Source organism: Dermacentor silvarum, chromosome 7, assembly GCF_013339745.2.
Source record: "Dermacentor silvarum isolate Dsil-2018 chromosome 7, BIME_Dsil_1.4, whole genome shotgun sequence".
NCBI classification, from domain to species: Eukaryota; Metazoa; Arthropoda; class Arachnida; order Ixodida; family Ixodidae; genus Dermacentor; species Dermacentor silvarum.
The window spans coordinates 91,552,728-91,579,826 of record NC_051160.1 but is presented as its reverse complement, the minus strand read 5'-3'; the positions used below and the strand labels follow the sequence as shown (position 1 = coordinate 91,579,826).

Below are 27,099 nucleotides of genomic sequence, written 5' to 3'. Positions count from 1 at the left end.
ATGTACGTAGGTAATATACCTCGGTTAAAGTGACCAAAGGCCAAAGAAACAAAGGACACGTATGGGGTAACTCCCTTTTACAAGTTATTATTCTGAGGCTAAAACGGCGCAAGAAATTCCGGTACACTAGTGATAGACAGTGACAAGTTTCAGGCACGAAACAAACATGTATAATTAAAAAACAATCACAATAAATTTTTGATTTGCCTCGCAACGTTTCAAACGCAATGGTAAGCTCGGCGGTAATGCAGTTCCACTTAGCGTGAAAGCTGGGGAAGTGCGGAGCTGTGATTCGCCCGTGTTTCCCTTGTGTTTAACTTGCGTTTAGCTATTCTTTTCACGATGTTGGGATTAGCTTGCGTGCGCTGGCGAGCAAGGGCCGTATTCTGAAACGTTCCACTTCGGCGAATTTCTTTTTCGCCTTCAGGCGCGCGATGATTCACTGTTTCAGCTAAATTGATTGAGCTGATTGGCTGGTTGAGCCCAACGTCATTAAATTTACTCAACCAGCCAATCAGCGCGCGCCTGAAAGCGAAAAAAGAAATTTCGCCGAAGTGGAATGTTTCACGATACGGCCCCAACTTCAGCTTCTCGGGAGCGCACCGCTTGTTCAGCGATGCGTCGGTGCAGTCTTTCACGGGCGAGCGCCCGCTGTCGCTCCAAACGTGCTTGCTGCTCGGCGTCCATGGAGAGAAAGAGCGTCCCGGAGTGCCGGAACGGCTTTTCTAGGCGCGCTCCTCCTCTCCTACAAGATGTAGCGCGCTGATTGGACGCTGGAGCAACGGCGCGGCGAGTGGAATTCTTCCACTTGTGCGCTGGTGGCGCCCTCTCTTGCGCTGCGCCGCTCTCAGCCGGGCGTGTTAGAAGCGATTTTAAGGTATTTCTGTTCAATAATTCCATTATTTCGTGAGTATTCCGGTATTTTATATCATTCTGAATCTAGTTAGTTTAATTTTACCTGGTTCTGCACTGGTATTGGTATGTTCGCGCCCAGTTTTGCGCTTGTGTTTTCTGAGCATGACATGACAAATGACACATTAGACGCGCGGCCAGAGGCTCAAGCGCTAGACGAAATCCTTAAAAGGCTGCAGATACTCGAAAACGAAAACGCCCAGCTTAGGCATACCATCACTAGAATAGAGAATGAAAAGAAAGCGCTCGAACAACAAGTTAACAAATTCAAAGAGGCGGACCACGATGCCGACATCAGCATGACGAATAACACACCCATCCCGACACACCCGGCAGCCGAGGGAGCTTCAGAGAACGAGACCCCGGTTACCCCAAAGACGACCGGAGCCAAGAAACGCAAGAAAAAGTCGGGCGACAATGACCCGTTTCCTAAAATCTTCGAGAATAAGCTATATCAATTTCTCAGCGCCATGTCGCCGATGGGATTCGATGCGGAATCAATCAAGAAAGGTCACAATAGACTAGTCAACTCTATGAAACCTCCGCTCGCAGTATCGACGCTTTAGAAAAGACCACTGCACCGGAGTCACCCGAAAGGGTCATCAACACACACCCGACATCACCCATGAACCCCCCTAACATCAGGAGACACCCCGCAGGCAGCAGCCTACTTACCAGTCCCGTCACCAACGCGGCCGCAACAAGGATTTAAGATGGAGGGCACTAACGACTGCCCCCGGGCCAACAGGCCTACACAAAAGCACGTCAGGCAAGACAAACTTGTTATTTGGCAATGGAATTCTCGCGGATATCGGAACAAAAAAGCGGTGCTGCAGCAACACATTAAACACTCTCCGGACAAGCCGGACGTCATTCTCGTACAGGAAACCAACACAGAATCCCCTACATTATCGGGCTACGAGGCAGTGACGGTACACCCCGTAAAGGGATGCAGCGGTCTCGTCACTCTCGTTAATAACAAGCTAGCGTGGGTAGACATCGACAGGAGCAAACCAACGAACAGGTGCGAACACTTACTAATAGAAGTGCACCCAAGAGAAAGAAAGTGAAGAGCGTATTCGTCCTGAATCTCTACAGTAGCCCGAGGCACAAGAATCAAACTTCCGAAAAATTCTGAGGAAGGCCAGGGACAAAACCGGACTTAACCCCCTAGTCATTGCCGGTAGCTTTAATGCCCCCCGCAAAGGGTGGGGCTACGGCGCCACCAGCGCCAAAGGTCGAAATTTGGCCTAGAACACGGACAAGTTGCGGCTTGCCCTGATTACATCCGCTGTCCACACCACCAGAACAGGCAACTAGGTCTCGAGAGATACCACTCCGGACCTAGCCTTCCTATTGAACGCCGAAGGGGCAACCCGGCTGAGCACCGGCGACGATCTTGGCAGCGACCACTACATTGTCGAAGTCACGTTTCCCGTCTTGGAGGTCTTGAAGCACCCCCCGCGAAAGTGGAGGTACACCGATTGGGACGCATTCAGACAGAAACGCGAAGCGCGAACCGAACACCTGGCTTGCTCGAACAATAGGCGCGGGAGCTGAAGGAGGATGTGCAAAGTGCCTCGAAGGAGGTCGAAACGGACCAACCTACGGAAGACATGGACGCCAGATTGGCACACCTTATCGAAGCGAAAGCGGCCCTGCTGGGGGGATGGAAAACGCAGAGACTCAACAGGCGCCTCAGGAAGAAAACCTTCGACCTTAACAAGAACATAGAACAACACTGCGCTGTTCTATCCAACCAACAATGGGACGAAGTCTGCGCGAAGGCGGACGGCACCATGACCTCGACAAAGACGTGGAACCTCTCCAAGAACCTCCTCAATAAAGCTCAAACCAAAAACGGTAGGTCCAAAGAATCGGACAAGATCATCAAGAAAGAACTCGAGAGTTCCACGGAGAAGGAAATCATGGATAACTTGGCACGCAAATACATGCCGCTGCTGTCTGGCAATCGGGCATGGACGGCCGCAACCCTGTAGACGGGCACGGAAAATCCCCACCTGGACGAACCCATCATGGTCGAGGAGGTGAGATCCGTTCTTTACAACCTGAACGGAAGGTCCGCCCCCGGGCCAGATGGCATCACGAACAAGTCGCTCCGAAACCTGGACGACAGCTCGATACGGTTTCTGACGGACCTCTTCAACGAAGTCTGGGACACGGGCGTAGTGCCGCAGGATTGGAAAGCTGCCATGGCGGTCGTAATCTCCAAGCATAACAAGCCGGGCGGAATCGAGAACTTCCGGCCTATCTCGCTTACCTTCTGCCTCGGCAAAGCGATGGAACACGTCGTGCACAACAGGATCTCCAGATACCTGGAAGACGCCGGCGCCCTGCCACACACCCTCATTGGGTTAAAACCGAGACTCTCCACGTAGGATGCCATTGCACTCATTAAGCACCAAATAATCGATGACCAGATCAGGAACGCCAAGGCCATCCTGGGACTGGACCTAGAAAAGTTCTTCGATAACTTGTCCCACAAGTTCATCGCCGACACGATATCCCCACTCGACCTCGGATGCAAGTTCCACGCTTACGTAAAATCGTTTCTTCACGACAGGACAGCCACCTGAGGAGCCTGTCTGAGCCTGTCCGACCTGGCTTCGGACGAGCTCACACTTGACGACAGAGGCACCCCGCAGGGTTCAGTCATCTCTCCCATGCTATTCAACTTGGCTATGGCGGGTTGGCCGACAGATTCAATCAGATTCACGGCATCGAACACACCTATTATGCTGACGATATAACCCTGTGGGCCACTAAAGGCATGCCGGGCACAGTGTTGCCAGGTTTGGCTATATATAGCCAAATTGGGCTACGGGAAAACTTTTGTGGCGTCGACTTGGACGAGTTGGCTATGTGGCTATATTTGGGCTACTGAAAATCTGCGACTTGGCTGTGTTTGGGCTATAAGTCGCACCCTAATCCATGCTCCAGAGGTGGCTCTGATCGAGTAGAAGCAAATCTCGAAGGCTGTGTTTTAGCTGGCTGAGCCGGCCACGTGGCTGAGCGTATGTGCGTGCGCGAAATGACCCCCCCCCCCCCCACCCGCCTTTCCTTCCCTCTCTGCGACGTTGTCTGAGCCGGTGGCTTTGATCTTTGATGCACTTAAACTTACACCCTGCTTGACCGTTAGGCACATGATCCCCGGGCATCGGGATGAACCTGGGAGTAGTGGGTTTTTCACAACACACTGTACTTACTAACGTGGCTATGCTTAGGAAGGGAGAGCAATAACATAGGTTCGGGGCCGTCGGGCGATCGTGGCGCCGACATGAAAGACGGGAAGCACGGGTGGATGACACGCTCCAGTGTGTTGTTCATGACCATGTTTTCCGGATGAAGTATCGCGCCGGGCACAGCTTTCGACCTAATCCACGTTTCTGGTGCGAAGCCTTACTGCCATTTTCCTTTTCCAACTAGATGAATTTTTCTTTGTGCTTAGATTCGAGATTAATTTCGATAGGCTGGACGTAAGATCGGATCCTCCTCAAAGAGGAGAATCCAAACATGGGGAAATGGGCCAAATATGCGAGAACGTATAAAATAGAATGGGAGCAAGACCCCGAGCCAAAGGTGGGTTCTGGTGATCTTACTTCTAGATGTTTTGTCCGTAACGTCACGGATGCAGAAACTCATTCTGCTAATATCGAAACATGTTTGTCACGATGACATCAGTGCACCCCGTCACATGAACTTCACCCACCGTGTTAGCTTGTGAGGTGTCGTGCTGCTGTCTTGAGGACGCGGGTTTGATGCTCGGCCACGGCGGCCGCATTTCGATCAAGGCGAAATGCAGGAACACCCGTGTACTTAGGTGTACGTTAAAGAATCCGAGGTGGCCAAAATTAATCCGGAGTCCCCCACTGCGTCATGCCTCCCAATCATATCGTGGTTTTGGCACGTAAAACCCCAGCAATTATTAGAGCTTTAGAATAGGGGCCTCTAACGTATTGGGCCCAAAGAAATAGCGTCGAAGCCACTGCGCATGCGCAAGACGGAAACTGTGTTTAGGTTTAGCGTCGGGCACACTATTTCAGCGATTTAGTTGGATCCCCAAAAGCTGCCCCAAAAGCTTTCGTCAATTATCATGGCGGCGCCCATTGAAGCGACGGCTCTAACCTAACACAAAACTGGGCTCGATTCGTGGTAATGCGTAAAGTTCGTACGCTAGAAGAAGTGATTGCGGTTATCGCTTTCTCTCAACTGGCATGTGTAATGAAGATTGATTCATTATACGCCACTGATTCCGAATTCAATTGTCCATTTCATGGCTCGTAGGCCTATCACGGATTGACTTGGCTGGGTGAAGGTGCGTAAAGTTGGTTGGTAAAGCGCTACAAGGTTCACGCTGCTAATGGAATACGTTCTAAATTGTAATTAAAGGCGGAAATACGAAAGTCTAAATTAATTTTCTTATCATGAAATGGTATATTTTATTTTAATATTTATAACAGCTTTTCTTTGACGCCATAGTGACGCTGCAAACGCAACACGCAATCGGCAAACGCAAAATGCCTATTCCAAAACTCTTCATTCCTGCATGCCCCAACGCTAACACCCGCAAATTTCTCTTTGGGGCCCCTATTCTAAAACTTTATTAGCCATCACCATGGTTTGCTTTTTGCCAGTAACCCGTTTTCACAGCATTAACACTGTTATCAATTTGTTGTTTACCATTGCTCTTTGTGCGCCATCGCGGCTTTTACCCTTTCGAGCGAGGTAGTTCGGGACGTGCTCGTCACCGAAAACGACTGCGTGCTTCTTACATTAGTGTGCCGGTTTGCGCAGTAACGTTTTAAAGCGCCGCTTACACCGATTCAGACAGTGAGTGGCCTATCTGTTGCCTGTCCCTTTTTTTAACGCATGTTCATGGCGTGCGAGAGACCTAACATGCCGGCCAAGTTGATGTAAAGTGACACTATATAGGTAGTGTGTGTCCCAGCTAATCAGGCACAAGCTAATTGGACGAAAAAAAAAAGTTGTCGCAGTTTCACCTGAAAGGTGAAGCATCAATTGCGATAGCAAATTTGTAGAGAGATATACGGAGTAATGATATTAGCTTTATCAGCTGTATAAACTTGGACATGCAGCAGCACCGGCAACGCGCCGAACTGTTGTCGACGCCGTCGGCATTTTGCCCGCGTTCGCTCAAAATGCGTGCGGCGTTGGTGACTGTTGCCGGAGCCTCTGATATAAATAGGCACTTGGTGCCGCAGCTAAACGTCGCCTCCCTTCCCTCCTCCTTCCCCCCCTCCCCCACGGCCTCTCGCGCATCGGAAGAAGGCGCGTTTGCTCTACATATATGGTGATTGTAAAGCAGGAAAGAGACGCCTACTTCTGCAGCCCTTAAGGAAGCACGGCGCAGAACGCGCGTTTGTTCTCCGCCGTGCGTTCACTCCCCGTGAAAGAGCGCGTCCCTCGCGCCCTTTCACTCGCACATACAGCGTTCGGCGGCGCGCGGCCACGATTTCATCTCTATTGACGTCATACGGAACCTCACGGCGACGGCGACGGCGACGGCGACGCCGACGGCAGAAATCTGCTTTTGAGTGTCCATATAATTGCTATCGCAATAAAACAAAAAAGAGAAAACAAGATAGAACAATGCGACAAATACCGCGAGATATCGTAGCGCGAAAGACTTGTTTTACCTCTTCAAAAAAGAAGCCGTGAGCACGTCGCCGTCGCAGATCGCTGGACAGCTGAACTTCTACGCCGTAGGCACAGATGACGGGAGAGATTGATGATGCTAAACATTATTTTGCATTCATGACAGCTATAAAGCAGAGTTTGTAGTTAATGTTACTGTAAATAACCAAAAATAATAACTTAGTACTATCTATCATAAAATAAAAGCAGTGATTTCACCTTCTGCGGTGATTCGCTGGAACTTGAGAGCTTCCGAGCCCAATCAAAAAGTGTTCTTGTGAAGCATGATGTCGCTGTTGTTGATGTAAAATGCCGACCGTCCCGGCGGCACGGACATTTTGTTACGACGGGTTGTGCAAAAAAAGGTTTGCTGTAGTCGACTGTGAAAATGTATACACAAATAAAATTGCAAATAAAAAAGTTGTCGTAGTTTCACCTGAAAGGCGAAGCATCAATTGCGATAGCAAATTTGAAGAGAGCTATACGGAGTAATGATAGCAGCTTTATCAGCTGTATAAACTTGGACATGCAGCAGCACCGGCAACACGCAGAACTGTTGTCGACGCCGTCGGCGTTTTGCCCGCGTTCGCTCAAGATGCGTGCGGCGTTGGTGACTGTTGTCGGAGCCTCTGATATAGATAGGCACTTGGTGCCGCAGCTAAACGTCGCCTCCCTTCCCTCCCTCTCCCCTCCCCTCCCCCACGGCATTTCGCGCGTCGGAAGAAGGCACGTTTGCTGTACATATGTGGTGATTGTAAAGGAGGAAAGAGACGCCTACTTCTGCAGCCCTTAAGGGAGCACAGCGCAGAACGCGCGTCTATTCTCCGCCGTGCGCTCACTTCCCGTGAAAGCGCGCGTCCCTCGCGCCCTTTCACTCGCACATACAGCGTTCGGCGCGCGGCGACAATTTTATCTCCATTGACGTCATACGGAACCTCACGGCGACGGCGACCGCGACGCCGACGGCAGAAATCTGCTTTTGAGTGTCCATATAATTGCTATCGCAATAAAATGGCTATATTTGGCTACGAAATATGTTGCACTTTTTTCTGTTTGGCTACATTTGGGCTACCACTTCTCTAGCTTTGGCTACGCCACCTCGTCGGACCTGACAACACTGACCGGGCATAATTCAGGACAGAGTACAGGAAGCTGTCTTCGTGGTGGAGGAGTATCTGGTCCTCGCTGGCCTCGGATGCTCGCCGGCCAAGTCGGAGCTCCTCATGCGACGCCCTGTTCATAAGGGTAGGAGACCTTACTCCACTAACAACGACTTCAATCAGGACATCACGGTCCAAACCAGCACGGGCACCGCCATTCCGAACGTCAGCCACATCCGAATCCTGCGACTAACGATCAAAGAAAAAAGTTGTCGCAGTTTCACCTGAAAGGTGAAGCATAAATTGCGATAGCAAATTTGTAGAGAGATATACGGAGTAATGATATTAGCTTTATCAGCTGTATAAACTTGGACATGCAGCAGCACCGGCAACGCGCCGAACTGTTGTCGACGCCGTCGGCATTTTGCCCGCGTTCGCTCAAAATGCGTGCGGCGTTGGTGACTGTTGCCGGAGCCTCTGATATAAATAGGCACTTGGTGCCGCAGCTAAACGTCGCCTCCCTTCCCTCCCCCTTCCCCCCCCTCCCCCACGGCCTCTCGCGCATCGGAAGAAGGCGCGTTTGCTCTACATATATGGTGATTGTAAAGGAGGAAAGAGACGCCTACTTCTGCAGCCCTTAAGGAAGCACGGCGCAGAACGCGCGTTTGTTCTCCGCCGTGCGTTCACTCCCCGTGAAAGAGCGCGTCCCTCGCGCCCTTTCACTCGCACATACAGCGTTCGGCGGCGCGCGGCCACGATTTCATCTCCATTGACGTCATACGGAACCTCACGGCGACGGCGACGGCGACGCCGACGGCGACGGCGACGCCGACGGCAGAAATCTGCTTTTGAGTGTCCATATAATTGCTATCGCAATAAAACACAGCAACACCATCACGGTACAAAAACTGGTTGGCCGAACGAAAAACGCATTGGGTTTGATCCGACGAATAGCCAACGGACACATGGGCTTAAGGGAACACAATCTAACAAAACTCGTCCAAGCTTCGTCACCTCTCCCTTTGCGTACGTGGCAGCCATGCTCAGTTGCACTAGAACAGAAAAAGTGAAGCTGAACGCACAACTGTGTAAAGTCACTAAACAGTCCCTTGGCACAAGCTCGCTGCGCTCGGCATTCACAACACCATCGATGAAATCGCAGAGGCACAGTGCAAGCTCGTCAGACTATCAGGCACACTGGCCCGCCAGGATATCTTGGCCAAATTGGGCCACGACCCGACCCTTATGAAGCAGGACCACGTGGACATCCCTAGGGACCTTGGCAACAAGATCACGATCATACTTAGCCCCAGAAAGGTACATCCAGAAAACAAGGAAAGATGACGGCCAGGGGAAAGTGTCTTCTCTCACAAGCCCATAGGACTCCGGACTGCTCCGCCTTCGTATATGCGGCGGCGTACACCGGGAACAAGGATTTCGTTACGACGGTGGTAAACGGCTGTGGCGACGCCGCCAATTCGGCATCCACCACCGCCCGGAGATCGGAAGACGGCAGAACAGGTCACGATCGCTCTGGCCCTCGCGGAACACAACCTCACCCACGTCTAGAGCGACTCGATTACAGCGGTCAGGGCCTTTCAAAGGTGTACGGTCTGCACCCAAGCTCAATCCTCACAAGTAATCCTATTAACCGTCACATCGTCTACTGATTTCCAGCCCTTCTAAGATAGAAAGTGGAAGGACTGCTCAATCTCAATGAGGTTGCGCACGGGGCAGCGTGAGCCCTTACCGCTCCCCTGATCGACCCACCCACGAATCGCGACGCCCCCTCCATATACCACGAAATCACTAAACACTACCGACTTCTACACCGCAGCCTCAATCGGACTCAAGCGGTCACTCTGCGCATGTTACAGATACATACCCTACACAAAACAGACTTCACCACTACCTACCTGAGCTTTACGACAGATCTTACTGCGATAGCTGTTATTCACCTTTAAACGTCTTCCGCCTTCTCTGGCCGTGCTCGCGAGCTCACCCCGACTTTGAGGAAGAAAAGAATAACTTCGATCAAGCCATCAGGAGCGACCAACTCGCTCGTCAACTCTGGGCAGTCCAGCGAGTCCAGGACGCCGCCGCCGCCTCGGCTCCCGGTCCCGTCGGGGGAGAAACCCACTTCATAGGGGTCGACGATCCTGTAAGACTCTCAGGACCTTTCGATAAAGTTTATTTCATTCATTCATTCATTAGACGCCGACAGCCCGGGCCCCTAAAGTGCTCCGAACATAGAACAGCCGTAATCAAGCGAACACTGCACACGCTTTACGAGCAATTAAAGCATGCAATATAATGACGCGTGTACTTCTTTATCTTTCTCCGGTGACCGCTTTTCACCGGCTAACGAATGTTAAACGCTATCGCTCGGTGCATATTGGCGTGTATAGGAAGTTTCGCGAATGTTGTCGATAGTTATATCCTTTGGCTGTTGTCACCAAAGCTTTTGTAATCTGACTGTACGTGAAAGGTGAATTTTCTAGTACTTTCTGGAAGGCACGCGGTCACCAGATTAGGCTGCAACCTCCAACGAGTCATGTATAAATGGCCGATGCGCTTCATCTGCAGATTTCGATGATCGCCGACTGTGCACGCCACTAGCGTTGTACTTCGAATGTCACTTGCTTTTGTGGGCACAGGTTCGGCCAATAAAAAGTTTGCTTCGTGATTTACAGTTCTTCTACTGCGTTCTTCACTGTCACTACAACGTGACATCTGGTGGAGGTGTGGGTTAGGGGCTGTCGTGAACGGTAATTTTTGCCGTGCAAATTCATATCAGTGTTATCACGTGTCATCCAGCTGTCCGGATTTGGGGGCCTTCCCAAGCAGTCGTTACTTTCCTGAGCTTGACGGTAAACTCTCGAATGACGACAGAGTAGTCGGTGCCTGTGTCGAAGGCCATGACGTTTGGCCATCGTTAAACACGTCAAAGTCGGTAGTTCTTCGTTTTGCTTTGAATTTAGGTCTTGGCGTTGGATCACGGCTGCGTCGCGTTGATCTGTGGCTCGTACGTCTCGTACGTCACGTCGTCAGGTCTTCTTTTGTCGGCGTATTTCTGGCTTCGGGGCTTCGTCGGGATGGCGACGTGTCGTTGCTAAGTCGTCGAGATAGACCTTGAAGCGTCGTCGGCGGAGGATCTTCGGTATTTAGACGTGCAGCACCTCCATCGGTTGCTGCTTTTAGTTTTGCGCATATGGGCTTACGGACAGGCCCTGGGCTGGGCCGGTGTACGGTCGGCACTGCGGCAACAGGTAGCGGCCTGGTGACATCGAATGGGATGGTCGTCATGGACGCAACTACCTTACCCTCTACGCCGAAACGAAAGCCCAGCCCAAAGGCAGTGCGGCAGAAGTAGCAAATATTTTATCGGGAATATCTTGCTGCGACAAGGTGCTCCACACGGCTTTATTACCGATAGAAAAACGACTCTTAAAGCAGCGCTTACTCAAGTCATTCTGCAATATTGAAACGCATACGTCCTTTTCTTTCTTCGGTCACCACTTATAACCGGTTAACAAATATTAAACGCTTTCGCTCGACGCTGGACGCACCTGCATGTATCGAAAGTTTCTAGAATGTTATCGATAGTTCTATCCGTTGGCTGTTGTCACCAAAGCTTTTGCAATCTAATTGCATGCACGACGTGAATTGGGTACTGCTTTCTGGAGCCACTCGAGAACAAGCGATTCCACTGAGTGGTGTATAAAAGCCGACGCGCTGAACCCGCAGAGAAGATTTTCGAAGATCGCCGACTGTGTTCGCCGCTACTATTCTGCTTTGAATGCCAATTGCCTTTAGGGGCACAAGTTCGCCTAATAAAGAGTTGGTTTCGTTGTTCACAGTTTTGGTACTGCGTTCATGGACCATCACTACAACGGGACATTTGGTGGAGGTGCTTCTGCATTCATGAACCGGCCGCGATCCAAGCCAGAACCGCCAGGGCATCAACCACGTCACCACGGACCAGCGAGCTAGCCCCAGGCTACAACAATTGCCGCCGGAGAACGGACTTCTGCCTGAGCCGACAGAAAAGATCGTGAGAAAGTCAACTGTCACGATGACGTATGCAGCATCCCCTGCAGCCATCGCACTGAAGCAACCCAGGGAGCCGGCTACCTTCCGTGACGCTTCATCGTAGGAGCCGAAAACATGGCTCAAGACTTTCGAAAGGATCTCAGTCTTCAACAACTGTACCACTGCAAATAAGTTGCGTCATGTATACTTCTCCTTGAAGGATGCCATGAGGACTTGGTTCGACAACCGGGAGTCCACTCTTACAACGTGGAATCTGGTTCGCAATAATTTCCTTATGACCTTCACGAGCGTTGTCAGAAAAGAAAGGGCCGAAGCTCTACTGGAAGCCCGCATGCAGCTACCTAACGAGAACTTTGTCATCTTTACGAAAGAAATTCACCGTCTTTTCCACCATGCCCAGAAGTGTCCGAGGATAATAAAGCTTTCCTACTCATGCGTGGTGTGAAGCAAGAACTTTTCGCCGGAATGATACGGAAACCACCGAGACTGTCGAAGAATTGCTACGTGAGGCCAGCAGCATCGAGAATGCACTCCACATGCGGAAGACGCAATTGAACCGCCACACACTTACAAGAAACTACGCCGAAATTCAATCTCTGGGCACCGACGACTGGGCTCGACCACCACAGTGGTCGTGCGGGAGGATCTTCAGAAGTGGGTCCTTTTATCACAGCCTCAAACGTCTTCAATTACCCACCTGCTACGCGAGGAGATCAAGCAGTCGTTAGGAGGCCCTGAACCACTGCAGCCTCAGCCAGAAGCGCTGAGCTACGCCGCTGCCGCTCGGCATCACACTCCCCCTCCGCGCCCCCGTCAGGAGCCGCCGCAATTCCGTCGCCAGACGCCGCCGCCGTGCAGCCATCCCAACCGCCCGTCGGCCATGGCAACGCCCCAAGGAAGACAGACATTTGGTGCGCTCCAGCCTACCACCCGCTCTGATATCACTGTGGAGAAGCCGACCATTTATGCCGCCGATGCCCATACCGCGACTTGGCACGACTGCGAGGGTTTGCCGTGAACTCGCAGCGCCCACAGCAAGGTGAACGGACTAGTGATAGCAAGTCATGAGTACTCACCCTGAAGCCGGAAAACTGTCGGTTCGCTTACATAAGCTTCTGTTCCTGGATTACGTCATCAGAAAATGTGGATTCCGTCCTGAGCCGCCGAAGACATTTGCCATCGCTGACTTTCCTCAGCCTGCCGACAAGAAGGGAGTGCGCAGATTCTGTGGCCTGTGAATATATTACAGGCACTTCGTCAAAGACAAAATCCGACGTCGACTTCAAGTGAGAAACGCGGCGAATCGAAGCATTCGAAGAGCTTAAATAAATGGCGCCTGCACTCACCACTGGTACTCGCCTACTTCAGTGAAGACGCCGACCCCAAAATTCACATCGACGCAAGTAGCCTAGGCTTCGACGCCGTCCTAGTGCAAAGGAAAAATGATTTAAAAGTTTTATTGCTTACGCTAGCCGGTCGCTGTCGAAAGCGGATTCCAATTATTCTACGACGGAAAAAGAGTGCCTTGCCATCATTTGGGATACCACGAAATTCCGCCCTTACCTATACCGCAGCCGTTCAAAGTCGTAAGCAACCATCATGCCTTGTGTTGGCTAGAAAACTTAAGGGACCCTTCAGGACGCCTCACAAGATGGAGTCCTAGACTCCAGGAATATGACATCTTACAAGTCCGGACGGAAGCACTCTGATGCCGACTGCCTACTGCGCGCCCCCTGTGACCCGCCGCTTTCCTGGGAACAATAAGCACGGACGACGTCGCTGAACAGAAATGAGCAAACCCGGAGCTAAAAAGCCTCATCGAGTACTTCGAAGGCCACACTAACGTTGTTCTTATGGAATTTAGGCGAGGATTGTCCTCGTTTTCCCAGCAAAACCACGTACTCTTAAAGAAGAACTTCTCATTAGTCCGCGCCAACCACCTTCTTGTGCCCTCAGCGCTGCGTCTAGAGGTTCTGCTGGCCTAGATGACGAGCCGACCGCTGGACACCTCGGATACTCCCGTACACTATCAAAGATACAAGAGAAGTGTCGCAGCGTTGATGTGCCAACGCACCAACGACGACAAAGTCCGCGAAGGCGTAAGCGAAGCGACCGCATGAGGAGAGAAAATTAAGTAGTTGGACCTCGAATATCAACGTGGCAGTATCTTTTTCCTGCTGCGCCGCAGTGGTGACACCGGACCATTGAACAACACGTTCCTAATTATTCCACCGAGCCCCAATAAGCACCGAGGCAGCCGAAACCCTGGCCCTGTCTATGACTATGGCGCTCCGACCAGAGGAAACCTCCGTGCACTGCATCCAAGAACCACCGCAGCTCCCCAAGGGCCCACCTGGAAGCCCTACCATCTGGCTTATCAAACTGGAGGTGTGTTTGTACCAAGGAGGTTTACATTTTTTAGGGGCGAAGCTCCTTAGGGTGTGGGTCGTTCCCTCCTCTGTAGTAGTAGTAGTATGTAGCCACCTCTAGTTTATGAATTGCTCAATAGATGGCGTAAGTGGTAGCCACCTGTAGTTTTATGAAGTGTTCACTAGATGGCGTAAGTCCGTAGCTCTGGTAACTTCGTGGTGTCAATTCAACAGCAATACCCATAGTGAAGCAATACAAGTACCTCGGCGTACACGTAAACGAAGGAAAATATTACTCAAACAACCACCAAGATAATCTGAAAATAAAGGGGAAGCGGAATGCAGCAATAATGAAACACAGAGCACTGTGGGGCCACAATAAGTATGAGGTGGTGCGTGGAATCTGGAAAGGAGTAATAGTTCCAGGGCTAACATTCGCAAATGCCATTATATGCTTAAAATCGGATATATTGGCGGGTTTGGAAGTTAACCAAAGATCGGTAGGCCGGTTGGCTTTGGGAGCCCACGGTAATACCACAAATGAGCGCAGTGCAGGGTGACATGGGTTGGGCCTCTTTTGAAGTCAGAGAAGCACAGAGCAAAATTAGTTTTGAAGAAAGGCTCAGGAACATCGATGACAATAAATGGGCGGCTAAAGTGCACAAGTATCTCTACATGAAAAGCGTGGACACAGAATGGAGGAAGAGGTCAAGGAAGTTGTCAACCAAGTACAGGATAATCGAAACTGCAAATAGACAACCAGGAGTCATCAGAAAGAAAGTGAGAGAAATAGAGACCGTGAATTGGATGCAAAGAATGGACACAAAAAGGACAATGGAGATTTACAAGAATGAGAAGAAATTAGAAGGGAAAATCTGTACGATAACACAAAGGGCAGTGCCTTGCTATTTGAGGCTCGAGCCGGTTGCCTAAGGACGAAAACATATCGCAACAAATATTCGGAACTAGATGAGACATGTACATGCTGCAGTAAAAATCCAGAAACCACTCAGCACATCCTGATGGAATGCGACGGGATCCACCCAGCGAGAACCGTAGGTAGCGTGCCACTCCCAGAAGCGCTTGGTTTCAAAGTGGAAGGAAACATAAACATCAGCCGTAGAGATCAGCAAGAGACGATTGGAGTACTGGTGGAAAAAAAGCAGGGAAAAGATTGATACGACCTGATCTCTTAAAATCATAGGCAGCGGCACAAGGTAAATTTTTGAAAATGAAAAATAATAATGAGAGGTATACAAACATGCTAGATGAAGAACATGTATAGTATACCTGATAAAATCAAGCAGGCTAGGTGGCTATTTGTCGCCGCCCCGTTTCAAAGCGGTTGCCAATAAATCATCATCATCATCAATGGTTGGCATGGAGACCACTATGTATGTATACGCATATATACATATATATGTATATGTATAGTATAACCGGAAGCCGACTTCCGCTTCTATTTCCACTTCCGGTTCCGCTTCCGGTTCCACTTCTGGTTCCGGAAGCCGGAAGCTGGCTTCCGGAGAACGCTTCCGGCGTTTTTCTCTCTCGTCCGTAGCTAGGTGCGCTGCGGTGCACAATGGCGTTCGTTCCCGACGCGCGCTCTCTTTCTCGTCCTTAGTTAGGGGCGCTGCATTGCACAAGGGCGTTCGTTCCCGACGCGCGCTCTCTTTTATCTTTCGTCCGTAGCTGTGGTTTACCAGAATGATCCCCCGGTGCTTCGCCCGCTCATCATCATTCACTTCGTGGATATGCTGTGATTTTTAAACTTCCTTGGTTTCTACCTCCATAGCATCACGTCGCAGCAGACTAATTATCAAATAATGGTAGCTATGATACGCCTGTTCTGAGCGGTGATGTCCCACCTCCAGGGCCACATGCTTACCACACACTTCGGACCTTCGTGCTGGCCCTATCATAACCGGCAGTGCCGCGACTCATTGTCACTGCCGTCAAGCCACAACTCCAGGAACATTCGTCCGCCACAGCACCAGCTCCGTGAAGTACTACCCAATGGCAACTACTACTGACGGTCCGTTACTTCTACCGCGCTATGGGCAAGCTTGTGGTCCCCCATCCTATTTTTGTACAGCTCCCAGTGTCTCCCCAGCACCGCCTTCCAAAAACGCGTAAGCCAAGACTGCGCCCAGGTCCCGTACTTACTCAACCCGCACATCCCGAGTCTCCTGAGCTGCCTCAGTAGACCACGTTTCACCAGGGTGACACGCCTCACACTCAATCCATCACCATTACAACCGACTTTCAAAGTGCTTCAATTCAGTGCCCAGAACTTGCGTCACCAAAAGCGAAGCCCTTTCAAAGTTCGGGTCCTGCAACACTGCCTTGAGCGCAGCTGAGACGTACTCACTGTACAGTGGCGTGAGCGGCATGGCAGTAGTGGCCACCCGCGATTCACCGTGCCTGTCCTGTCACTTCGTCGACTCGCCGTCAAACCACGACCTCCAGACTCACGACACTTGTAAAGACGACAACCAACAGAACAGAACCAATGTGCGCAGAGTGGCTGGGCTGACCTTGATAATGCGAGTCCCAAGGCTCGCCGGTCATGAGGATCAGCCACCCTTCGCAACCATTGCCACATTTCGATAGTCCAGTTAAGTACTCATTCACGACAAGCCGAGTTTTCCACACCACCTCAAGAAATACATGATGCCCAGTGCTGTTCTAATGAACGCGGCACGGAGACCACACGCACAAAGTCAATTTCTGCATGGCCGAGTACGCCTCGAATGGTCTCCATCGAGCGCCCTCATGGCCCCTCAGCGGTCGCGTTCAACCACCAGGCGAGCTACCATATCAAGCGCGTATCAATTCTGTGTCATGTCTGTGTCGTGTGCAAAACAGCTTCGCTGGTCATCCACCTTCACAGAGTGGAATTGCACATTGTTATTACAGCGAAGCTGTTTATGGCTAGGGTTCCGTGCATTTTTTGTGTGCGTAAGCAAAACCTCAGGCGCCGCACGGACGCGCTCCTGCACTGCCAGGGTCTTTGTCGTCTTCTTGCACAGCTGGATCGTCGGCGTGAACGCGCTCGTGCCACTGCTCGCGCGTTAGTCGTCGTCTTCTTCTACAGCTGGCTCGTCGGCGAGCTTCGGATATGCATTTTGAGTTTATTAGTTACCAAAAGGCACCATTTTCAAGATGAGTAGACTCCCAGCTATATAATAAAGGTTTGTGAAAGATTTGCCACTGTGCGAAACGCGACGGCCATGTCTACGTTCACACCGCCCTCTCTTTGTCGGCGTTCCAACCACTTGCGCATCTAGCTTCCTTTCCTTCCACTCTCTCGTGGTGGCGGTATACAAGCAAACCAGAAAGACAAGTTGCCGTTATTCATTTTGAATTTCACTACTCTTGTGTCGTAATGTGGAGGCCGCGTGTAGTGCGGACTCCCGTGAAGCAACGCGCCTATGCAGAGCGATGGTAAGAATAGATGCGAGAGTGCCTTCATCACCAGTGGCCGCAAACACCAATTGTCCACCGATAAAGACAAATAATGATCACCGGTCAAGACAATAAATGTGTGTGCGTACCTTTCCTCACTATGACCACCGATCAAGACAGTAAATGTGTTTGTACCTTTGTTAAACACTCTGTGTCATGTCTGTGTCGCGTGTAAGCAGCTTCGCTGGTCATCCACCTACACAGAGTGGAATGGCTTATGATTTTTCTTTAGTTCTAAAGTGAAATCCAAGCCAAGGCAGCGAAACGCTCACTTTATTAGCTGGCTCCTTATTGTTTCCAACCTTGCTTTCCGAGTCTCAAAATTATCTAACATGATCTTAAATTCTGAAAAGGGTTTACTTTGTTATATAATACGTTGCGGAATACTTCTTTGTAACTTCACCACTTCTGACATTATTATCAACGCATAGCGTTGCTTAGAACAAGCTAGAAGCCGCTGTACTAGGCGTCAATTCGCGCGTCTGTCTAATGATTTTGACTTGTGAGGATCATCCACGCCAACCAAGCACCACCCACAACGTGATCAGCATCATCCACAGCAAGCTCGAGGCCCTCGTACTGCCATCTTTTTACGCGACGTTCACCGATCTATCACCAGCCATTATTGCGATGCTTCAGGCCATTGTTCGACATGAATTGGACAACATGGTTAAGAACTTCGTGCATGTTCGTCTGCATTCCCTGTTTCCCATATTACATGTATCGTACGTACAGTATGACTTCAACTCGGTTACGCAACTGGACCGTTTGTCTGACGGAATGACAAATTTATGTTCTCATTTTCGCATGAACCCCCGGGGATCTTCAAGGTGCGCTTTATTCATTTTAATTGCAAGAAACGTGTACGGCTTAGTCGTACGCGAGAAAATATTCGGCCTGCTTCTAGTTTGAGTGTCTTCGATTGGAGAGGATCTGCTATCTCTGATCCGATAGGCCAACGGTAACTGAACAAAAAATGTTTAATTATATTAGGGCAAGCAGCAGGACGGCAGCAACGTCTGGTCTTTGGTGAGAAAAAAAAAAGCACGGACAGTGTACGCTCAACTTGTGCTGCTCATTATCATTATCAAGTTGTTAGGAAAAGGCTGTGCTTCCAATATGTGGCCATATCCCTTCTGCGAACATCAAAACAATCCGCGAGGAATGTCGATTATTTCTTTATATCTTACCCAACCAGAGCCTGCCTTGAGTCGCTTTCTTGGCAAAAGGCTAGGCCTGCACTGCTTAATCAGGTGCTTTCAACTGCAGGCTCAGCGGCACGTAGTCAATGGCCACGTGAAAGCAGGTGAAATAACGCCGCATAGAGCTACTGATGTAGCACACTTCTCAACCCTGTCCGCAATTTAAGCTGACGAATCAGCTGCTTGACAAAGCAACCACGAAAAGTGGAAATGCAACTACAAAGCGTCTAATGTGACCCGTACTTCAAGCAGTCAAAGTGATAGCGTGCATTCATAAGATAAAATGGGATCTGCGCTGCCACGCAACATTCCTTACCGAACATTATAAACAGCATCTACTTTATTTATTTATTTATTTATTTATTTATTTATTTATTATTTAATATTTATTTATTTACATACCCTAAGGTCCCCTAGGGGCATTACAAAAGGGAGGGGGGGATTTACACAATTCAAATTTGCATCACATACTCGTACAACAAAAAGAGAAAGGCACGCACAGAAAACCGGTACATCGTACAGTTGCAACAAAAAAAGACAAAGGAGAAAAACATCATGGAAATGCAACATTCGGCTTGGCATAACACAATTCGGTAATTATTAGAGGAGATAGTACTGCGGAAATGAACCAATCAAAAATGTTGTTCTTTTTTTGGTACCGTGCCTATTGCCATGAAAGAAAATTGCTAATTACTTTGGTTGTTTGTTTGAAATGGTAAAAAACTAAATACCTCTCCCCATGAACCTCAACCAGATGGATAACAAATTATAGAACTCTAGTTGCAGCTGAAATCAATATTTGTTTTTGTTGTTTTACAGTTACACTGTCACAAAAGAGCGCGTAATCGGGGCTCGCGCCGCGTCTCACGCAAGCCAGCGAAAGAAGCACCCCCGCACCGCGATAGTTTCAACAGAGGGGGAGAGCACATACGCTTCAAACGGGCGACGCGACCACTGGCGTCTAGACGTCTAGACGCATTTACGAAACGACGGTAACCAGAGAGAGAGCAAGTCCAGCAATCTGGGACATCGACTACTGCGGCGAAGCCGACCCTGGGGTGATGCGGTTGGCGTAACTCTATGGGAAGCATATTTTAAAAATTGATTACTAAGCAATGGCTCGTTTTTCGCGATTTGCACTTTAGGCACTAAATCCCGACAACGTTCTCACGGTATATGTCGAGTGTAGTCTAATTCCACTGGCTGGATTTTTTTCCTGGGGCACTTTTGTAGACCCATTGAAAATGCATGGGGTAATTTTTAAAATGTAGTTTGCAGCACAGTAAAAACTCATCCGCTAATTGCACTCTAGTGGCACATACTTTAGGTCTCTCTATATATGTAGGTCCAGTTTGGTTTTAATCCGCTGGCTGAATTTTTTTCCTGGGGCGCTTTTGTTTGGCTACTATGCGGCAAAGCATCTCTACAGGGCCAAAAGATTCGTTTGCCGTGGAATTGATGGGAAAGAGCTTGCGGACCATGTCAAAAATGGACACGAATGTGCAGCTGTGATGCATATTTGCGCCATGACGTATAAGAAAAGATGATGGTATTAGATTCTGCAAGAAGGAGCGGGCCAAATGGCTTTATGGAGTGCCATCGAAGCGCGAAGCATGGTTGCGCGCCCCCCTTTTTCTCAAGTTTCGGTGCATGGTAAAGTGTTTCATTTGGTATTTAAAAAGATAAGGTGCTTAGACAGATTTAGTATTAGGCAAATTTTTGACGCAAAAGGACATCGCCAAATAGAGCACTTGTTACGTGTGTTTACGTGTTACTTGTTAGGTGTTTACTTAATTTGTTACGTGTGAAGCGTGTGTTTAGTGCAATGTGCCGACAATGCGAAGGTTTGAATATTATCAGTGTAAAAACAAATTGAAAGGAAAAACTCATGATCTATAGTGCGCGCGACGGCACGAAATAAAGAGGAAAAGATAGTCCCCGTGTTACAGCGAAAATCAGCAGCTTCGTCTCGTTTAATAAACCATCCCGTTTTAGGTTTAAATGCATAAGCATTTCTATGCCTACCAAATGAGAAATTTGTCCGTCCGTCACGTAAGACGAATGCAATGGCTCATAACCACGTAAGGCAGAGGCTACAAGCGCTCAGCGAAGTGAAGCGAACAGCGCATACATTCATTCAGATCACCCATACAATACACAGAACAGCACACGTTTCAATAAAGAACAAGTGCAAAACAAGCATCCGAACCATGAATAAACATTGCATGCTCCCTCAGCAATTGTAGTGGTGGTTTTGTAACAGCTTAGCTGGACATACAGGTTAATAAGGACCGATAATAGTTCGTCAGGTTCGGATCGTGTTCGATAAGGTTGATAACGACCGATGAGGGTCTATAAGGGTTTATGCTGGTCGAATCAAGTTTCATAACATTGATGATGACACCGGGCAGCGTGGGGATTAGCAAGCGGCACAATGCTTGTGCATACTTAGGCAACTCCCGGAGGAGGTTCTGCGTGATTTCGTTTTTCAGTTCGGAAGTATAACTAAAATCATGCGTGCCTGTTAAGTGTACGCAAATCTCGCACGTTATACGCGAAGGTAAGGTTGTGAGATTTGAGAAAGTGGAGCCGCAACCACTGAACTAAACCGGGTCAATTGTTGTAGGGCCTGCTGTGAGCCACACGATTGCTTAGCTGAGCAAATTGGTAATCTCTTGAGAATACTTCTCGGAGCCCCGCTTTGTCGGGAATATTTCCTCTCGTAAGGTGACTCTTACAATGTCCTCGTAGCGCAGCAAAACACTGGTCTGACGATCGTTCGGACATGACTAACCTGATTCCGCGCTTTTAAATACAGTCGCACCAAATCGCTTGGAAATACGAAGGAAACATACAATGCGTTTGTTTCTCCACAGACTCAGTCGTACTGTGGGGAAACAAGCTTCTAGTTTATGGCAGCGGTATTTCCCGTACACAACTTTTTGTAGCGTTAGCTACACTGGCCTAGCCAAGGCCGTTTCGCGCGGCACATCAAGAGCCGTGCTGCGCATGCGCAAGGATCAGTGATGTCAGACGGCTTGCGCACCGGAGCCACCGGAGCCGGCACCTCTCGCGCACTCCGCCGCCGCCGCGCGCGACTCACCGCCGCCGGTCTGCGCATTCCAGAGGAGTGACGTCGTAGCCGTGGTAGACGCACTGGCGCCGGCGCGCGCTCGCTGTGCAGTCGCCGTCTGACACTGCGCTGGAGCCGCTGCGCTTCTGACTGGCGTTTGCCAGGTGTGGTATAGCCATGGAGAAGGAGAGCACAAATGCTGCTCCACAGCGCAGAAGAACGGAGAAGCTTGACTCATCGGATCCCGAAGTAGTTGCCTGGCAATTGCCGGTTGAGCGTAGGAGGAATGAACAGAAGAAGGCTAAACGTGCTGCGGAGACACTGGAGCAAAGGGAAGAACGTCTAGCAAAGTGCAAAAATAAATATACATGTGCCACATAATACGTATACCGCGTGTGTGTCATTGGAGCAGCCGTAAGCATGACAATCAAGCTAATCCTTGACAATCTAGACTATGTCACATGTAAGGGGTCGCCTGTGGCGAGAAAAGAAGACGATTTAAACAGAGCGTTCCGAACGGCGCGAGCGCGCGAGCGCGCGAGGCGCACGAACCGAGGCATAGTCGAGGGATGAACGGCGCTGTCCGTTGTGTTTCGACGTGGCACCGGGTCAGGAAGGTCGCATCTCCAGCTATGCTCTGGCGACGGGAGACTTGGGGGTCTGGTTGAGTCCGCGACGCTGGCCGTCCAAGGTGTGGCCGTCGACTTCGGCAAGTTCGGGCGAGGCTCCTGGACGGGCTGCAGCTTCTCACGGCAGGACCAGGCACCCCAGAGAGGATCCCCCTTCTGTGGCAGACCGGCACGTTCTAATCTCCTCGGGACGACACGTCGGCACTTCTGAAGAAGTTGCGACGCATCCCGACGCAAGGCCTAGGCAGGTGGGCCTAAGCTACGGCGAACGCCATCGCTGACGAGCTGACGAGCTCATCACCAATGAAGTACCGACGAGCTCACCACCGACAAAAGAGAACGCGAGTCGTCGGCATCTACGGCAGTAACGACGCCCCGAATGAATGCGACTTGGACCCGACGAGAGGAGCTTCAAGTCGGCGGTCCGTAAGAGCCCATGTTTTTGTTTACGACGCAGTTAGGCCGGGGCCAAGGTGGCCAGACTCTGGCGAGCAAAAGCTAAGACTGACCGAGAGACTAAGGCGGAGCGAGGCTCCGAAACTGAGATAGTTTTGTTTAAGTAGTTTCTAGTTAATCTGAGTTTGTTGTTTGAGTTCCAGTGAAGACTTTTGTTGAATCAATTTTAGTTTCGCGTGCCTTTAGTTTGGAGTTACGGTTTTAGTGTTGCGTGCCAAGTGCTTCTACCGTTCTTGTAAATATTAAATCCTTGTTTGCTGTGCCGCCAGTCGTGTCTCTCCTCCATCGAGAGTAGCGTATGCACGCAACTCTCCACACTCCCAAGTAAAGGTGACAGACAACCAGGAAAGCAAAGAATAATCAGCTTAACTTTTGCTAACGCTACGTATATCCTGGCATAGCCGAGCTAAGCCACTGCAACTTTTTTTATTATTATTGTGAAAGCAGTTATATGTACACTCCAGGCGCATTTACGCCGACGTCATCCGCGTCGCCTTCGCTGTCGCCGCGATGTTCCGTGTGAAGTCCGACTGCGATAACATCGCGGCCGGATCCCGTATGTTGACGGTGCGAGTGGAAGCGTGCCAGATTCATCTTAGAAGCCTGGTGGCTCAATCTCGAAGGTTATGAAAAACGGCGCACAACAATGCCTCAAGCAAGCACGTCTCGCTGTATATTGTGTGTATTACACGGACAAACAGGTGCACGCAGAACATCAACTCACCACTCTCGGGTTGCCCTAAAGGCTGAAGAAATTAAACATTCACTGTTAAGATCACTGTGTACTATCGTGAGTCAAAGCAAACAGCAGAGAAAGCTTAGCTTACTCTGCTTACCACACTGAGTCAGATCCACATAATTTTATTGCGATTGCAAATATATGGACACTCCAGGCACATTTCCGCCGTCGTCGTCGACGTGATGTTTCGTATAATGTCCAAATGCGATAACATCGTGGCTGCGTGCCGTATGGTATGGTGAAAGCGTGAGAGGGTGAACAAAGAATGGTTGCTCAGTCTCGCGTGCGCAAGGGAGGAAGGCTGGGAAAAAGCGCTCCGTCTTCCATCGCGCACAAGGCCGCAGGGAAAGTGGGGGACGTTTTACTCCCGTGGCGGCTACGTATGGCGCGGCTGAGCGCGGCCGCGCGGCCCCGATCTAGAAAGCGATCTGCGCTGGGTACAAAGTCTAGGCGGGCCGATGGCTGGGACCCTATAACGTAAAACTATTCCAATCTGTTTTCCTTCTAATCACCTGATGTCCAATTTACGTAACCGCCAACGCAAGCATCGGGCGGTGACTCGCAGCATTGTTTGAGAAGGCTATTGAAACGCTCTCCTATTTTATAGGAGGTCACATGTTGTTTGCTTTCAAAAGGAATAGCATTGCCTAACTTAACATATATATCTTACCTGATTGGCTGACCAAGGGCGATGAGCACGCAGAAGTGGAGGGGGTAACGTGAGGCCGGGCTAGCGCAGTGAAAGTAGATAACCTGATGAGCAGGGTGTTACCGGCGTCTGCGTTTGCCCTGCTTCTTCTTACTTAGCTTTCGGTGTCTGCTATAAAATCACGTCGGCGTGCAACGGAAACGTAACAATGCAGCTAAAACGAATCTTCAGTGAAGAAACTTTGACATAGCGATGTCGTTTTCGTTCTGAAAGGACTCGACAACCATATAATGTCACGCAAAATTTTTAATATAGGCAAATAAATCCATTCTCCACGGCAGCTCCGACTAGCCAGTGCCAGAGCGATCGGCGGGTACCCACCTTCTATTGATGTCAGAACGGGGCAGTGTCCGGCTATTAAAAAGGAAAATTAAGTTTTGATCGGCGTAATAATGCATCTTTAATGCGTACAAGCCACCTTGACGCAGTGATTTTTCACGGTTTTTGGACGTCAGGTGACAGACAGGCGAAGTGGACGCAGCCCGAAAACTTTTGACCAATTGCGGAAGGCTGATGGTAAAAAGGCATAGAATCGAAAAATAATATTTTTCTGTTGTTCGGTCTCACATGCATAATTAGTGTGCACACGTCATATAAGAGTGAGTAGCTCTCGCGGTTTTTTAACAGCGGAGCTGTTTAAGCCGAGCGTTAGTCCGTAACCTGCGGACAGAAATTGTGGGCCGATCCTGGCGGTAGTGCAGAAAGGGTCCAAGCGTAATGACACATACCTCTGTGAACTGGCGAAGCTGAGCCTGGATAAGTCTAGCTAAGCATGGTTGGGACTACTTAAGCTTAGTCTCTCATCGATAGACAATCGATAGTCAACCAGCAGCTAATCGATAATCGATAAATATTCAATAAATTCCGGAAAATTCTGGGAATGACTTGGTAGTGCTTAGCCTAGTCCAAAAGCCATTCCAAGCTAGGTGCCCATCAGCTCCGCTTTCTCTGTAGCATTGCGCCTCCCGTGCAAGCTACGCTAATATTTTTCCTTTACGTTGCGTGAAATACAAGTGAAGTTGGGCAATCAAGGAGGCCTGATTGCAAAAATAGAATAGAAGCAGTTTGGAATAGCTTTTCGTTAAGGTGCCCCTGATGCCTTCGTGTGTGGTGTATTCTCGGCGCAATTAGTTAGCGTTGAAGCTACAAGTAGCACGATGGACAATTCGCTCGCTGTTGCTGCCACTCTCCCCCCACGCCATCGTTTAGACAGCGAGTGTCCACGCTTATCGAGAGAGATGTGCTCGTTTGTGATTGTGCGCGCGTGACAACGTGCAGGTTAATTTAGTTAGTAAGCGAATGTTTACAGCCGTTTATGCAGCTGATAAAACGACTAACCTTAGTTTGCACAGCTGTCTAATAAATTTCTGTCGCAATCAGTGATTCGCCTGTCGGGCGAAATTGACCTTATTGTTAATATTATTGTAGTTAATATTATTATTACTTATTACGCTCAAGCCAGGCGAAATACACATACAAGTTTCGAATACAGGAGCAGTTCTGCCTTCTTGCGACTGAGTGCCGATAATTTTTTTCCAGCAAATGGGGCACAGCGTGTCGTTTACAAAAAGCAGCTTGGTGTCTGCCACTGCGGATACGGTGGCATAGACATGCTCTAAATCCGGTTTTCTATTGGATGGCGCATATCAGCACGCAGAAAGAGAATTTCGGGTGGTGGGTCGATTCCTTGTTGGAAAAACGGATATATTCTCTCGCGCAAGCCGTTGCTTTAAAAGTGAATCCAAAGTACAAGTGCCCAAAAATGGTGGTATTAGGTAGTGTGCGCTCTTTCCCGTCTCTTGTTGTTTTCTTCCTGTTTGTTTTGGGCAGCGTCTCAATACATTACTGTCACTGTCTCGTTCGACGGAAACACCTAAACATTTTTGCAGTAGGTAGAGTCATCTGCGTTCGGCGTTCTTGGAAGTAGTCCCCTTCCCAGGTGATCAAAAAGCACAGTGCTACTTCATCTTTCTTTTCCTTTTATTAAACGTGCGACATTTAACGGTAGTGCGCGAAGGCGAGTATTACAAGCTTTTGCGCTGTAGTCGTTTTTTATTGAAAGTTGCACACGTGGCTCCACTCTCGTGCGGCCGAGACGTGGACTGTGAGAGTATGGTCATTTATCGGACAATGCCAGGGCTACTACTTTTGTTTTCTCGCCAAAAAAACGTCCAACCCCCCTAGTCGGTCAAATAACAGTCATAACTTTACCACAAACAAGACAAATTGGCTTTGTGCTTTTGAAAGCAGATAGTGACAGTCTATCAACTCTTTGTCTTTGGATCTTAGCACTTTCTTTCTTTCAAGCCCATACTGCCCTAGAAAAACGTCGGTAGAATTTTTTTTCTGGTTAAAATAAGCATTCTCAATAGGAAGTTAACATTTTCGACAGTGTTCGTCTTCTACCACAGTGCGACGTGTGTGGCGGCGTTGTGTAGAGATTTGGGGGGAAAAAAACGGTCAAATACGATATTGAGCAGCTGACTGCTGCACTCTCGTTAAATGCTAAACGCTTTTTGGGTGGCATGACACCATTTACACACCCTTACGTTGTCATTTTCTTGGCACATGAAAAATTTGTGCTCTTCAAATGAATGTTCCATGGTGTAAGTGCTGCATTGTTTTGCTTCTTTTATTTAATGTACTGAGCTTGAAAATGCCGCTAGTCAGACATAATAGAGAACAGAGAAAAGGCCCAACTGCACGCGGCATA

At 49.4% G+C, this 27,099-nt stretch overlaps 2 protein-coding genes across 8 annotated transcripts in view; both read left to right on the top strand.

Annotated features, from left to right (window-relative positions):
- LOC119458271 (glucoside xylosyltransferase 1) overlaps positions 1–27,099 on the top strand; it is a 364,373-nt gene that overhangs the window by 56,961 nt on the left and 280,313 nt on the right. The window lies entirely within an intron of this gene.
- LOC119459014 (glucoside xylosyltransferase 1-like) overlaps positions 1–27,099 on the top strand; it is a 276,245-nt gene that overhangs the window by 227,808 nt on the left and 21,338 nt on the right. The window lies entirely within an intron of this gene.